Genomic DNA, 15413 nt, shown 5'->3' with positions numbered 1-15413 from the left:
TAATGAAAAGCCCAGAACTGAACAGAAAATTTAATCAATAAATACAAGAAGCTTAAAATGGTAAAAACAGGAAAAAAAGAAAACAACAAAACATGTTATTCAATAAGGTTACAATGTTTGCATCTCTACATGGGAAGAAGATACTTGTAACTCTTGAGAACTGTATCTCTATTAAGGCCAATAGAAAGAGTACACAGAGACAGATGCGAATGGCACCTCAGAGTTTTTTAAATTTACATTTCTTTAATCAATAGTGATTTGGAGCATTTTTTCATATGGCTATGGATGACTTTGTTTTCTTCTTCTGAAAACTGCATGTTCCTATCCTTTGACCTTTTATCAGATGGGGAATGACTCCTATCATAAATAAATTTTTGACATATTTGATAAATGAAGCCTTTACCAGAGAAACTTGCTGTAAAATTCTTCCCTCTCCCAGTTTTCTGCTTTTTAAAAAAATGGCTACATTGGTTTTGTTTGTGCAAAAACTTTTTTTAATGTAATCAAATTTATCCATTTTGCTTCCCATGATCCTCTTCATCACTTGTTTGGTTATAAATTCTTCCCATATCTATAGATATAACTGGTAAAATTTTCCGTACCGCCCCTAATTTAATGGAGACGTCACACTTTTTGTCTAAATAATGTACCCCCTTTTTTTTTTTTTTTTTTTTTTTTTTAGTGAGGCAATTGGGGTTAAGTGACTTGCCCAGGGTCACACAGCTAGTAAGTGTTAAGCATCTGAGGCCGGATTTGAACTCAGGTACTCCTGACTCCAGGGCCGGTGCTCTATCCACTGTGCCACCTAGCTGCCCCTGTACCCCTTTTTTTAAACTTATCATGGTACACAGTGTGAGATGTTGCTCTATACCTAGTTTCTGCCAAACTGCTTTCTAGTTTTCCCAAAAACTTTTGTCAAATATTGAGTTCTTGTCCCCCAAATTTGGATATTCCATTTGTCAAACACTAGATTATTAGTCATTTACTGCTGTGTATTGAATAACTGATCTATCCCACTGATCCACCACACTGTTTCTTAGCCAGTACCAAATTGTTTTCATGTTTACCACTTTGTAATAGTTTGATGTAAGCCACCACCTTTCACATTTTTATCATTATATTTCCCTTAATATTCTCGACCTTTTGTTCTTCCAAATAAACTTTATTATTATTTTTTCTATACTTTTTCTTTCTCTGTTTTGACTCTTCCTGGTTTAGGTATCAGTACCACATTTGCATTGTAAAAAGAATTTAGTAGAACTCCTTTGCCTATTTTTCCAAATAGTTTATATGGTATTAGAATTAATTGTTATTTAAATATTTAGTAGAATTCACTTGTGAATCTCTCTGGTCCTGTGAGTTTTCTCTTAGGGAATCTCATTTATGGCTTGTTCATTTTCTTTTTTTAATATATGCCTATTTAAGTATTCAATTTCCTCTTCTGTTAATCTGGGCACTTTATATTTTCATAAATATTTAACTATTTTACTTAGATTTTTAGGTTTGTTGACATAAAATTGGGCAAAATATCTCCTAATTGCTTTAATTTCCTCTTTATTCACAGTGCAGTAACCCCTTTCATTTTTGATACTGTTATTTTGGTTTTCTCCTTTTTTTAATGTTTAGAATTTTATTTTCCAAATTACATGTAAAAACAAATTTTGACATCAGTTTTTTAAAACTTTGTGTTCCAACTTTTCTTCCTCCCTCCCTTCCCATCCACCCCCTCCCCAAGAACTCAAGCAATTAAATATAAGTTATATATGAGTAGTCATGGAAAATATCTCTACGTTAGGTTGTGAGAGAAAACAGATAAAAACAAAACTTAAGATTAAAGAGTCTGTTTTCAGATACCACCAGTTCTTTCTGTGTAGATGGATTGCAATTTTCATAAGTCCCTCAGAGTTACACTGGATCATTGTCTTGCTGAAAATAACCACGTGCTTCCCAGCAGATCATCTTACACTATTGCTGTTATTTTGTATACAGTACATTTCTCTCTGTTTCGGTTCATGTGGGTTTTTCCAGGCTTTTCTGAAATCATCCTGTTCATCATAACTTTTATATAGTGCTTTCAACTTGACAAAGCATTTTCTTCACAATAGCCCAGCAGAGTAGGTACCATACGTTTTGCCACTGTAGTCAATCATCATAACTATTTCCCTCCATCTTATTCCCTTCCCATTATATTTACTCTATTTTCTAGCTCCTTTTACCCTATTCTTCCTCAAAAATGTTTTGCTTCTGACTGCCCCCTCCCCTGCTCTACCCTCCCTTAATTCACCCTTCCCTCCTTATCCTCTTCTCCTCCTACTTTCCTGTAGGATGAAATAGACTACTCCTCCCAATTGGGTGTGTATGTTATTCCCTCCTTGGACCCACTCTGATGAGGTTAAGTCTTTGAGCCAATTCTGTGTTCTAAATTTTTCTTCCTCCCTCCCTCCTCAACCCTCGCTATGAAATCAAGGAATTCAATTTATGTCATACATGTGCTGCTATGCATAACATCTTCACCTTTCTTGAAAGTGTTTTGCTTTTTACTGCTCCCTCCCCCAGACTTCCCCCACCTTGTCTCCTTCCCCTTCCACTTTTCCTTAGGGCGAAAATATGATAAATATATTACTAGGGGGCAGCTAGGTGGTGCAGTGGATAGAGCATTGGCCCTGGAGTCAGGAGTACCTGAGTTCAAATCCGGCCTCAGACATTTAACACTTACCAGCTGTGTGACCCTGGGCAAGTCACTTAACCCCAATTGCCTCACTAAAATATATATATATATATATATATATATATATATATATATATATATATATATATATATATATATATATTACTATACCCACTTGAGTATGTATGTTATTCCCTCTTTGAGCCAATTCTGATGATAGTAAGGTTCACTCACTCCCCACTCCTTCCTTCTTCCCTTTTCCTCCATAAGCTTTTTTCTTGTTTCCTTCATGTGAGCTATCTCTCGCCAGTCAACCTCTCCCCTTCTGCCTCCCCCAGTACATTGCTCCTACCCTTCAACCCTATTTTAAAGATGTCATCATTGGTTAGCTAGGTCGCACAGTGGGCAAAGCACCAGCCCTGGACCCAGGAGGTCCCCAGCCCAAATCCAGCCCCAGACATTAGACACGCCACCTTGCTTGCCACACAAAGAACAAAGATAAACAAAAATAAATGCTTTACAGATATCATTCCTTCATATTCAGTTCAGACCTGTGTCTTCTAAGTGTATTATTCCCTTCAGCTAACCTAATACTGAGAAAGTTCTTATGAGTTTGAAGCATTATCTTCCCACATAGGAATATATACAGTTTAATCTTTTAATATCCCTCACGAATTCTTTTTCCTGTTTACCTATTTATGCTTCTCTAGGGTCTTGTATTTATAAGTTAAATTTTTTACCCAGTTCAGGTCTTTTCATCACAAATGCCTGAAAATCCTCTTTTTCTTTGAAGTCCCATTTTTTCCTCTGAAAGACTATAATCAATTTTCTTGGATACATGATTCTTGGCTGTAGTCCCAGTTCCCTTGCCCCCTGGAATATCATATTCCATGCCCTCTGATCCTTTAATGTAGATGCTGCTAGATCTTGTTTTATCCTTATTGCAGCTCCACAGTGTTTGAATTCCTTTTTTCTAGCTGCTTGCAATATTTTCTCCTTGACCTGGGAGCTCTGGCTTTTGTCTATAATATTCTTGGAGTTTTTCCTTTTTGGATCTCTTTCAGGAGGTGATTGGTGGATTCTTTCAATTCCTATTTTACCTTCTGCATCTAGAATATCAGGACAATTTGATAATCTCTTAGGAGATGCTATCTAAACTATTATTTTGGTCATGGTTTTCAGGTAGTCCAGTGATTTTCAAATGATCTCTCCTGAATCTATTTTCCAGGTCAGCTGTTTTTTCAAAGGAGATATTTCATATTGCCCTCTATTTTTTCATGCAATTGGATTTGCTGTATTGTGTTTGGGTTTCTCATAAAGTCACTAGCTTCCATTTGTTCAATTCCTAATTCTTAGGCAATAATTTTCTTCAGACAGCATTTTTATTTCTTTTTTCATTTGGCTTTTCAAGCTGTTGACTTTTTTCTCATGACTCTCCTGCATCGCTCTCATTTCTCTTTCCATTCTTTCCTCCACCTCTCTAAATCTTCCTTCTATCTCTCCTACTTTCTCTTCAAAGTCCCTTTTGAGCGCTTCCATGGCCTGAGACCAATTGATATTTTTCTTAGAAACTTTGGATGTAGGGGCCCTGAGGTTGCTATTCTCTTCTGAGGGTACAACTTGATCTTCCTTGTAGCTAAAGAAATTTTCAATAGTTCTCAACTTTCTTTGCTTGCTCATCTTGCCATCTTTTACTTGCCTTTTAACTCCCTTTTACAGTGGCGCCCTACTTCCACGCTATATTATCCCAAGTTTCAGAGGGACCCAGGTGTTTCAGTTTTAAGGAGGGCAGGTTTTTCTCTCACCTGGCCTGTACTCTGGTCCAAAGATAGCCAACTTACTAATTAACCAGCCAGCAGAACTTTTTGTGCTATGGTGCTTAGCTTCTGAGGAGCCTATGCCCCACCCCACCTGGGCCTCCCTCCCCTCAGGATTTCTTCCTGGTTCCCCACTGGGGTGGGACAGCTGAATTCTTCCTCAGGTCCCACTGACACCCCTGCACTTTTCCCCCACCCAGCCATTCAGCTCTCTCACCCAACTGTAAGCTCAGTTCCATAAGATGCTGGTGCTACAGCTGATTCAGAGGCTCGGGGGTAAATTCCTCTGGCGTGGTGTGACTTGGGTCTCTGTTGGTGAGATCGTGAGGCTGGAGTTTGCTCGCAGCCCAGCACAGCCCCCTTTAATCTGTCTATGGCTGGAAAATAATCTCAGCCCATCTTTTTGTGGGTTTTTCTGCTCCAGGAGTTCTTTTATTGCTGTTTTTGGGGTAATTATATCAGGAGCTCTGTGAGTTTAATGTCTTTCCTCTACCATCTTGGCTCCACCCCCTGGTTTTCTCCTTTTTTAAAAAAAAATCAAATTAGTCAACGGTTAATCTATTTTATTGTGTTTTTTTTTAAATAAAAACAGCTCGTAGGCTTCATTATTTAAGTTTCCTTTAAATTTTATTAATCTCTCCTTTCTCTCCTTTGATTTTTGAGATTTGCAATTTTGTGTTTAATTGAAGAATTTTAATTCATTGTTTTGTTAGTTACATGCCAATTTCATTGTCCTTCCTGTATTTGATGCATGTTGTTCTTTTTTTTTTTTTTTTTTTTTGGTGAGGCAATTGGGGTTAAGTGACTTGCCTAGGGTCACACAGCTGGTAAGTGTCAAGTGTCTGAGGACAGATTTGAACTCAGGTCCTCCTGAATTCAGGACCAGTGCTTTATCCACTGTGCCACCTAGCTGCCCTGATGCATGTTATTCTTGAAGACCTTTTTTTTGTTTGTTTGGAATATCTTATTGAGTGTTTTCCACTCCTTTGATGTGATAAATTCTAAATCTTGTTCAGTCCTTGTTATTTCTTTCTTTTTTTTCTGGCTGTTTATAGTTTGTAGTCTTTGTTTCTTTGGTCTAGAATATAGGAATTTTGACAATGACATTCCTAGGAGTTTTCATTTGGAGATGCTTTCTATTTTCACTGTACCTTTAATATGGCAATACATTTTTCAAGTTTTCAACTACATGTATATAAAACATTTAATCAGGCAGCTAGGTGGCACAGTGGATAGAGTATTGGCCCTGGAGTCAGGAGGACCTGAGTTCAAATCCAGCCTCAGACACTTGACACTTACCAGCTGTGTGACCCTGGGCAAGTCACTTAACCACAATTGTCTCTCACACACACACACACAAAGATTTAATCTTTTACTACTTTTCACCAAATTGTCATGGTGTGGTGTATGATGCCTGTCCTTAATAGTATTTTTGACAGTTCAACTTTTGTTCTTTCACAGTTCTTATTGTGGCAATAGCTGCAACATAATTCTGCTGGGTGCAGGCACCAAAGTGTTTTTATACTTCTATTGAGTACTACAGGAATATCTATCATGATGGTTATAGCAAATAATAGCTTCTGTGTATTTCTCTCTTTTGGTTTAATCATTCTGCTAATTGGATTCATACAATCAAACTCAAATAAGAATTCAGAATTTGCGTACAAGTAAGGCTATTTCCATTTCTTTTTTTTTTCTCCCTTTCAAAATTATTTGCAATATCAGTTTTTATCATCCATTCCAATATTAAATGTACTTCCTAGAGTTTCCATTAAGTGATAGATGTTTAATGACCTTGAATCTTCAATTTTTCCCTCTTCAAATTTCACTACTTTCTCTTTTTTACTAGTTACTGATTTCCTGCCATCTAATCTGGGTTTATGGCAATATGTTGTTGTGTGACACAGAAATAAAAGGTACTATTAGCTAAAAGAAGTATGGGAGATTTCCTGTGAAGATGGCAACAGGAAGGGCCATAAAGGAGCCCAGTTCTCCCACATTTAGTTTTTCCTCTGGATTGTTAGCTTGTTTTTTTTGAGTGATCGGCATGCCTCAGATTATGACCATTATCCCCCCTTCCTCACCTGCCCCTCACCAACATGTTACCCCATCTCACTTCTCTATTTCTTTTACTGGTAGCACCATTCCATAAATCAGTAAGGCTTAAAAGTCCATAGTTAGCTTTGATTCCTTGTTCTCTATATCCAATTAATCACCAATCTTTTTCATTCTTCCTTTGAAGTATCTCTGGCATCAGCAACTTCTTTTCCATTTCTATTGCCATTACTTTAATCTCATTTCTTCTCATCTTTGTAAAGAATTAATTGTTATTTGAGGTTTTTATGACCCCACTTTTGGCTAGAATTTGAAAGAAAAACCTCGGTGTGCGCACTGGCCTTTGGGGCTCCGCAAACCGCATGGTGCTCCACCCACTGGTTGTAGCCCTTGCCATGGCGCTGGTACCTCACGTCATCACCACTCGCCAACGCCTACGTGGTCCTGGCAAAATTATAATGATTGGAAGCCTAGTGAGGGCAGTCATGTGACTGTCAGAGCGGCCAGTTAATTGACTGGGGACTGTGTGGGGGTGCTGGGAGAAGGGAGTTTTGTTTTTTTGTTTTTTTCGGCATTCTAGCTGGAAGCTGGAAGAGGCTGCGGTGTATTCTCAGCTGATTCGTGGGTGGTGGTGTTTTTGCAGGTTGGATAATTTCCCTTTCCCCATTTTATTTCCTTACCCTTGATCCTACTGATCCTGTGTGTGTGTGTGTGTGTGTGTGTGTGTGTGTGTGTTTAAGTTCGTTCTTGTTAAAATAAATCTCGTTCTGTTTTGAGGGAGGCTGCCGGTCTCCTTCCTTGCCCTAATATTGAGGCGAGCCACTTAGCTAACACTCCCCAATTAAAAAATTGTCCCCACATCTTGCTTGGTCTATTGTCATAGCCTCCTAAGTGGTTTTCCTTCCTTTAGTGTCTCCCTCCCACTCATTTCAATAGCTGTCAAAAACCTACTTTGCTTTTTTCTCTGCTCAGAAACTTTTGATGGCTACCCATTGACTCCTGGAAAATGTCCATTATAACCCCAAATACAAAGTGCTGTTTTTATTTTCCATTATCCCTATATACTACCCCCTCATCTACCTGGACCACTCTTTTCACATCCCAAGCAAAATGTGTGTTTTCCTGTGTCAATAAATATATTTTTGACTGATTAATTAAATGAATTATGCTATGTCAGGTATATTAGGTATTTCACACCTAGGAAAAGTGATATAAAAATTTTAAGTTTATAAAAAACAATTCCTGCCTCCAGAAATTCTTTCATCCATCTACAATCCAACATTACAATGGCATATTTCAAATAAGAATGCTATACAAAGTAAAAACTAATAAAATATTATGATGCTTATATATAAAGTAAGAAGATCCTCACAACCCAGTCCTTAATATTTTCCTTTCACAAGGACCAGATCCCCTCAGATAAAGGGAAGAATTCAGTGGCCTTTCTGAGAAATCAAGTTCCCAGAAATACACAAAACAATCAAGATAAGTCTATAGATGACACCATCACAGTTGGCATCAAAGGAGAAATATGAGAAGGCCTTACTTATCTCCCCTTACTTATTTTGCAGATTTGAGAGACTAATGGGAGTAGAGTACTGTATAGGTCAGACTTTTTCAATATGTTGGTTATTTTTGATGAGCTGTTTTTTCTCCTCTTTTTTAATTCTTTGTTTTAAGAGATTGCTTTCCCAGAAAGGAAAGGGGCTAGATACTTTGGGAAATGTAGGTGCTATATATATAGCAATATAGTAATATTTTTATTTTAAAGAAAACCTAACTTGAAAACTTTTCCCAAAAGAGATTCTTCTGGAGAGTTAAGATTTATAAAATGCCTACATTTAACCAATATGTCTCAGAAAAAAAAAACCCTAGAATTTATTTATGAAATAATTTCTATTCAGAAAATAGACATCTATAAAATAAAGAATTTCTATAGAAATGAACATTTTGCAGATAAGAATTATTCTTTTTTTCTGTTAGTTTACTTTCTGTCTCAGACAGCTATTAAGAAACAGCATATTTTGACTTTGGTCGCACTTATGCTTAGTGCATTTAAAAAAAAATTAGTTTGGCTTCTCTCTCCATACATTTCCCTTTCAGTAAGGATCTTGTCTATATCTCCTCATTAATGTTTGGCAACAAATGTCAGGCAATATGGGATGTAATTCCTCCTCACAAGCTTATGAATCTGTATTTTATTCCACATCTGGGGAAAGACAGTCAACCAAAGATCTACATGTAATAAATAGTAATACACTAAATTTCCCATCAGTTTATTTTCCCAAAAAACATGAGATAAAAAGAGAGGCTTTCAAGATCTTGCATAAGACTTTTCAATGAAAAGTTAATCCATGATGAGGTCGCAGAACACTTAACTCAAAAGCCCAGGTTATACCCTCTCCCCAGTGTGTGGAAACTCCACTTTAACCTAAAGAGTAGATTTGTCTTTATACTTGAGGTTTTCCTGAACTGCTAGTTTTCCAATGGTTTTGTAACTAGTTTAGTTATCGAAATAAATATAGGAAATGTGCATTTTTTGAAGCTTTTCTTTTTTTTATGGGGACATTTGCTATTCTTTTTGGGGGGGCGGGGCAGTGAGGGTTAAGTGACTAGCCCAGAGTCACACAGCCAGTAAGTGTCAAGTATCTGAGGCCAGATTTGAACTCAGGTTCTTGTGCTTTATCTACTGCACAACCTAGCTGTCCCCTATTCTTTTTTTTCTTTTTAATAATAAACATTCTAATTAAAAATTTTGAGTTCCATATTCTATCCCTCCTTCCCTGCCCTTCCTTCCCCCTCTCTGAGGCAGTGAGGAATCCGATATAGGTTATACATGTGCAATTATGTGAAACACTACCATTTTAGTCATTTTGTACAAGAAAACTTGAATGAAAGAAAAAAATGAAAAAATGTGAAAAATAGCATGCTTCAGGCTGTGTTCAATCAATATCAGTTCTTTCTTTGGAGGTGGATAGTATGCTTCATCATTCATTAATCCTTCGGAATTGTCTTGCCTCATTGTATTGCTAAGAATAGTTAAGTCATTCACTGTTCTTCACTGAACAATATTGCTGTCGGGGTGCACAGTGTTCTCTTGGTTATATTCACTTCCCTATCCATCAGTTCATAAACATCTTTTCAGACCTTTCTGAAATCATCCTGTTTGTTATTATTTTTGAAGCTTTTCTTCTATCACCACTGCATCTTCTTTCATTTCTTAGTGAAAGTACCAAGTATAGTTTTTGTTTGATCTGTCAGAAACGTAAAGATACAGGGTAATATTTCTAGGAAATACCAAACCATTGTTCCTAATACCCTCCTGTCCCTCAAAGAACAATATTGTAATTTGTTATTATTGCTTTCTATATTACCTTGCAGTCAATAATTTTTTTAATTGAAACTGAATTTCTCTTGCTGGAGTAATAAGTGGAATTTCTTTGTGCCCCTAAATTATTTTATTATGAGATCACAGCATCCTTATCAGTCATTTATTTAACTGTTATAAGTAAATGTTAAAATGTTATAGAATCGGGGTGGCTAGGTGGCGCAGTGGATAGAGCACCGGCCCTGGAGTCAGGAGGACCTGAGTTCAAATTCGGCCTCAGACACTTAACACATACTAGCTGTGTGACCCTGGGCAAGTCACTTAAGCCCAATTGCCTCACTAAAAAAAAAAAAAAAAGTTATAGAATCATTTTAAAAATTAATTGGAGTCTGTAGGACATAGGACATGGGCAGCCAGATGGTACAATGGATATAGTGCCAGACTTGGAATCAGGAGTTCAAATCTGGTCTCAGACGTGTACTACCTATATAACTCTGGGCAAGTAATTTAACCCTATTTTCCTCAGTTTCCTCATCTGTTAAATGAACTAGAGAAGGAAATGGCAAACCACTCCAGGACCTTTGCCAAAAAAAAAAAAAAAGCCAAATGGAGTAACAAAGAGTCAAACATGACGGACAAACAACTGAAGAACAAGAAGAACAGAAAGACATAGATTTCAATGTGGAAAGAACTTGAGGTATCATCAAATTGACCTTCTCATTTATTAATTTAGCAATTACTTTAGAGACCAATTCCTGCAAAGATTGTTTTTCCCAGTTATCTTTTTATAATTTTAACCATATTGATTATATTTGTGCAAGAATATTTTTAAAAATTTTACACAATCAAAATTGTTTTATTTTGGAGAGTTCCAAAAATGTGCATTTTTTGAAGCTTTTATCTCCATTGTATCCATTTTTATTCCTGAAAGTACCCAGTTTCACTTGAAATATCATTAACTCTTCCCCTCCCTATCCATGAATCTGAACAGTAATTTCTTACTTGTTCCATATATGTGTGTATGTGTGTGTATATACACACGCACACATTTGGTGTTATTTTGGTGTGTTGTGAGAGATATTTGTCTCTATACAAGAGATAGAAAGGAAAAAAGGAAGGAAGAAAAAAGAAAGAAGGAATGAAGGAAAGAAAGAAAGAAGGAATGAAAGAAAGAAGGAACAAAAGAAAGAAAAAAAGAAGGAATGAAGGAAAGAAAGAAATACAAGTCTATGCTTGATTTCTTCTAGAATGCTTTTTAGTTTTCCCCAGAAGTTTTTGTCAAATAGAGTGTTCTTACAAGTAACTGAGGTCTCTGGTATTATAAAAAATACTATGTTATTCATTTGTTTACATATTTTGTATATTTAATCTGTTCCACTTATTGACAGTTCTGTTTGTAACTAGTGCCCAGTCATATTGATGACTACTGCTTTGTAGTGTGGATTGAGATCTGGCTTTTATAAAATTCCCCTTGAAATCCCCCTCACCCGCCCCATACCTTTCTCAGCTTTCTTTAGTGTGACATTGCATTTGTGTATTTTCTTCTCCCATTAGATTGTAAGCTCCTTGAGGACAGGGACTGTCTTTTTCATATTTGTACCCCCAGGTCTCAGCACAGTGCTGTACTTAACAAATGTTTAATAACTATTGAAACTGCTAGCTGTCCTTCCCTCCCCTGGCCTCATTTTCCCTAAACCTGTTCTTCATTCTCACTGTGACCGCCATTCTTCTCCCAATCCTCCCAGTTCCTCATTGCTCAGGGCTGTATCTTCCAATCATAATCATGACACTTATGGTAGATCAGTTCCACCAGGCACTACCCTTTACCTTGGAAATCCTTGACCCCTTGTTTTGTTCCCTTTGTTCACACTTTGCCACAGTCTAACTTGTGCCACCATCACAGTCTGCCTTTTCTACTCCTAATCATGGGTTGCCAAACCTTTTAAGGCTCTCTAGTCTCAAACTGGTCCTCACTGCTTTTGCTGTTTCATTGACTGACTCTCTCACTCTACCCAGAGCAACTATTCTTGTACCTCATCACTCTCCTCCCTCTCTCCCTCTCAATGCAGAACCTCCCATGCGACTTTGCATTTTGTGTTCATTTTTCTCCCTATCATAAACCTCAAAACCCTTTTATACCACCCTCCATTCTCTTCTCCACTGTTCCAGGCTGAATAAGAAGTTGCCATTCTCCTTTCCAAGACTAGCATCTTTATCTGTGTTCTGGATCCTGTACCATTCTATCTCCTGTACTCTCTTATTTCCATTCCCTCCCAGCTTTGATCCATTGAGATCCATTGTTTCTTTCTCTGCTACCCACCAATATGCCTATGGATCCCTTATCCTTAGTTAGCTTCTATTTCACCTTCCATCACCTCAAGCTCTGACACCGTATCTTTTCTCCCTTTTACAACAAAACTCATAGAGTTGCCTATGCATGTTGTCTCCATTATCTCACTGCTCACTCACTTCCCGGCTCCTTGAAAGCTGGCTCCTAAACCCATATTTCTGCCGAGACCACTCCCTCCAGTATTACTAATGACCTTAGCTAGAATCAAGACCCTAGGTCTGTCTTATCTGTATGCTTCTAATAATCTTGACATTACTGTAAAGTTCACTAGGTAGACTTAGGTATTTCTAACCTGAGGGGAAACACCTAACCTATAACCAGGAGAAATGTTCCATCCTATAGGAATGTATACTACTCTCTCTAGGCAGAACAATGGGAAACACCTGCTCAGCAGGTATTGCCAGAATGTGCCAATCACAGCTCAGTTACCACACCCCATGATATTTTCATTAATCTCCTAATTCCCTCCCTCTCTTTCCCAGAATTGTATACCCACAATTTGTCTTTTAACTGCTTCAACTTGCTAATAAAAAAGACTTGATCCTCAGTTTGTCTTTGAGGTACCTCAGTGAGAACATAAGGTCAGTGGAGGGGTTAAAAGAAAGAGATGTTGACATGTAAAGGGAAAACCTCCAGCTGCAAACTAAACATTTCCCTTCTTAGAAGAGGTGAGACTCTAGCTCAATGGCATGTAATGAAGTCAGAGACATGAATTTGCTTCCAGGGCAGAAACTGCATTCCCAATTCTGCCTCTAGCCCCTAGCCACTCATCTAACATAAAAACCCAAAGGAATATGAGAGTTATGACTGAATGGAAATGGATGCCCATAAAGTAAGATGGAGCGGCTGCAAGAGACAAGGGGCTTTCAAGAGAGGAAAGATTTGTGGAAGAGGAGATGCCAGACTCTCTTGCCTGGAGGTGACACACAACTTCAGAGCTGCAGCTTTGAGGGACGGAGTCTAAGGGAAGAGCCGTGGCCAAAAGAGCTGCATTGGAGTCTAGCTGAAAAGGGTCAGGTGAGACTCCAGCTCAACACCTCCCAGCCAAGCCCGTGACTGAGGGTGAGGAAGAGCAGGCTGATGAGCCTCGTCCAACAGATACCGAGCCACAGCGGCTGAGGCCTCATCCAGCAGCTACTGTTCAGTGGTGATGTAGCCTGCCGGCTGAGGCCAGCAGAAGCCAAAGTGAGAGCTATGTCCACTGTTGCTAACACAACACAGGGTTGTTTTGTCCTTCTGTTTGTGACCAGGCCAACTTTTGTGTTTCATTTTGTGTTTTAAGAAACAAGAACAAAATATTTTTAAAAGAAACATAACTTTGTGTTTTGTGACCAAGACATAAATGGTATTAAAGCAAACAAACAAAAAAGACCATAAAGACATTGCTGAAAATCATTGAGAATTTGGGAAGTAGGTTAGCGGTGAGGAAGGGGTGAAGATTCTGTTGGCATCGCCTTAAGCTATGTGTAAAACCATATGGATGGAGTTTTACACATTTGCTGTCACTGCGGAACCCACTTATTCATGGCCTTGCTCCCAAAGAAAACTCTTCTTTGTCCCCTAGCCGGGATATACAGTGTTGAGAGGGAATGTGTGGGAAGTCTGGAGAAGAGTATTTGTTACACTTGTTAATTATTCCAGCCACTCGATCTTATTTTGAAATGGCTGGTTTATGCACAATTAAGCTACAGATTTTTATATTTTGGAAACCCCTATAAAGGTTTCTGCTCTGGAGATGAAGTAGGGTGCTTGTTAAGATTTTTTTTTTAATTGGGATGTTGCAGTAGTATCTCATATGTTAAACGTGGGAAAAAAAACAAAAATACCTGAATTTATAGGCAGCAAAAGTGAAACTGCAGATTCTTTGAAGTGTTTTCATAACATTTTAAAAAATAATTACTTTGTGGGGCAGCTAGATGGCGCAGTGGATAGAGTACCAGTCCTGGATTCAGGAATATCTGAGCTCGAATCTGGCCTCAGACATTTAACACTAGCTGTGTTACCCTGGGCAAGTCACTTAACCCCCATTGCCCAGCACAAAAACAAACGAACAAAATTAAATAAATAAATAAATAAATAAATAAATAAATAAATAAATAAATAAATAAATAAATAAATAAATAAATAAATAAATAAATAAATAAATTAAAAAAAAAAAAAACTATTTTTTTTAAATGCTGGTAGGAAGCCAGCACAGGACCTGCTCCCCTCAGCCCAGAGACAGATTGATTCATCCATCCAAAATATAGTAACTCAATAAAATATCCGTTGAGGGGACAGCTAGGTGGCTCAGTGGATAGAGCACCAGCCCTGGAGTCAGGAGTACCTGAATTCAAATCCAGCCTCAGACACTTAACACTTACTAGCTGTGTGACCCTGGGCAAGTCACTTAACCCCAATTGCCTCACTAAAAAAAAAGGAATTAATTAAAAATATATATATCTATTGAGTGCCTACTATGTGCCAGGCAGTGCACTAAGCTCTGGGGATACAGACATAATCCGTGCCCTCAAAAAGCTCAAAGTCTAATGGGGGAGGGGAAGACAATAGGCAAATAACTATGAACAAAAAAGCTATTTACAGGATAAATTGAAAATAATTAATAGAGCAAAAGCACTAGAATCCAGGGTCACTGGATTGAAATGGGGAGCAGAGGATAAAAAAAAAAGCTTATAAAGGTAGGTGGGGGGACAGATTGTAAAGGGCTTTGAATGCCAAAGATGATTTTCTATTTGATTCCGGAGGTGATAGGGAGCCCCTGGAATTTATGAAGTAGGAGGTAAATTGGTTGGACCTGGGCTTTAGGGAGATCACTTTGACAACCGATTGGAAGAGGGACTGGAGTGGGGAGAGACCAACCAGCCGGCTATTTCCATAGTACAGGCATGATGTGATAAGGACCTGCAGCAGGGTGGTGTCTGTGTAAGAGGGAAAAAAAGGGGGGAATATTTGAGAAATATCACACAGGGAAAATCAGCAGGCCTTGGCAATAGATTGGTGATAGAGGGTGAGATAGGCTCTGCTGGCAGTCTGACCCTGCCGTGGGGGCTTTAAAGGGCTGCAGAATTTCAGTTTGAGGAATGGAGCTAGCAGGGGGTGAACCAGGCCCCCGAGGGGAAGTTGCTGAGGGGAGGAAAGGAGAGAGAAGATTTTCCTTCCCCCTGATGGTGTCATCAGACACCAGTGGGGACAAGT

The 15413-nt window shown here is 38.2% G+C and overlaps 1 protein-coding gene across 1 annotated transcript in view; it reads left to right on the top strand.

Annotated features, from left to right (window-relative positions):
• CFAP299 (cilia and flagella associated protein 299) overlaps window positions 1–15413 on the top strand; it is a 450588-nt gene that overhangs the window by 367926 nt on the left and 67249 nt on the right. The window lies entirely within an intron of this gene.

This window comes from Dromiciops gliroides, chromosome 6 (genome assembly GCF_019393635.1).
Source record: "Dromiciops gliroides isolate mDroGli1 chromosome 6, mDroGli1.pri, whole genome shotgun sequence".
Taxonomy (NCBI): domain Eukaryota; kingdom Metazoa; phylum Chordata; class Mammalia; order Microbiotheria; family Microbiotheriidae; genus Dromiciops; species Dromiciops gliroides.
Note: the sequence above shows the minus strand (reverse complement) of the source record. Positions and strands in the feature narration are given on the sequence as shown.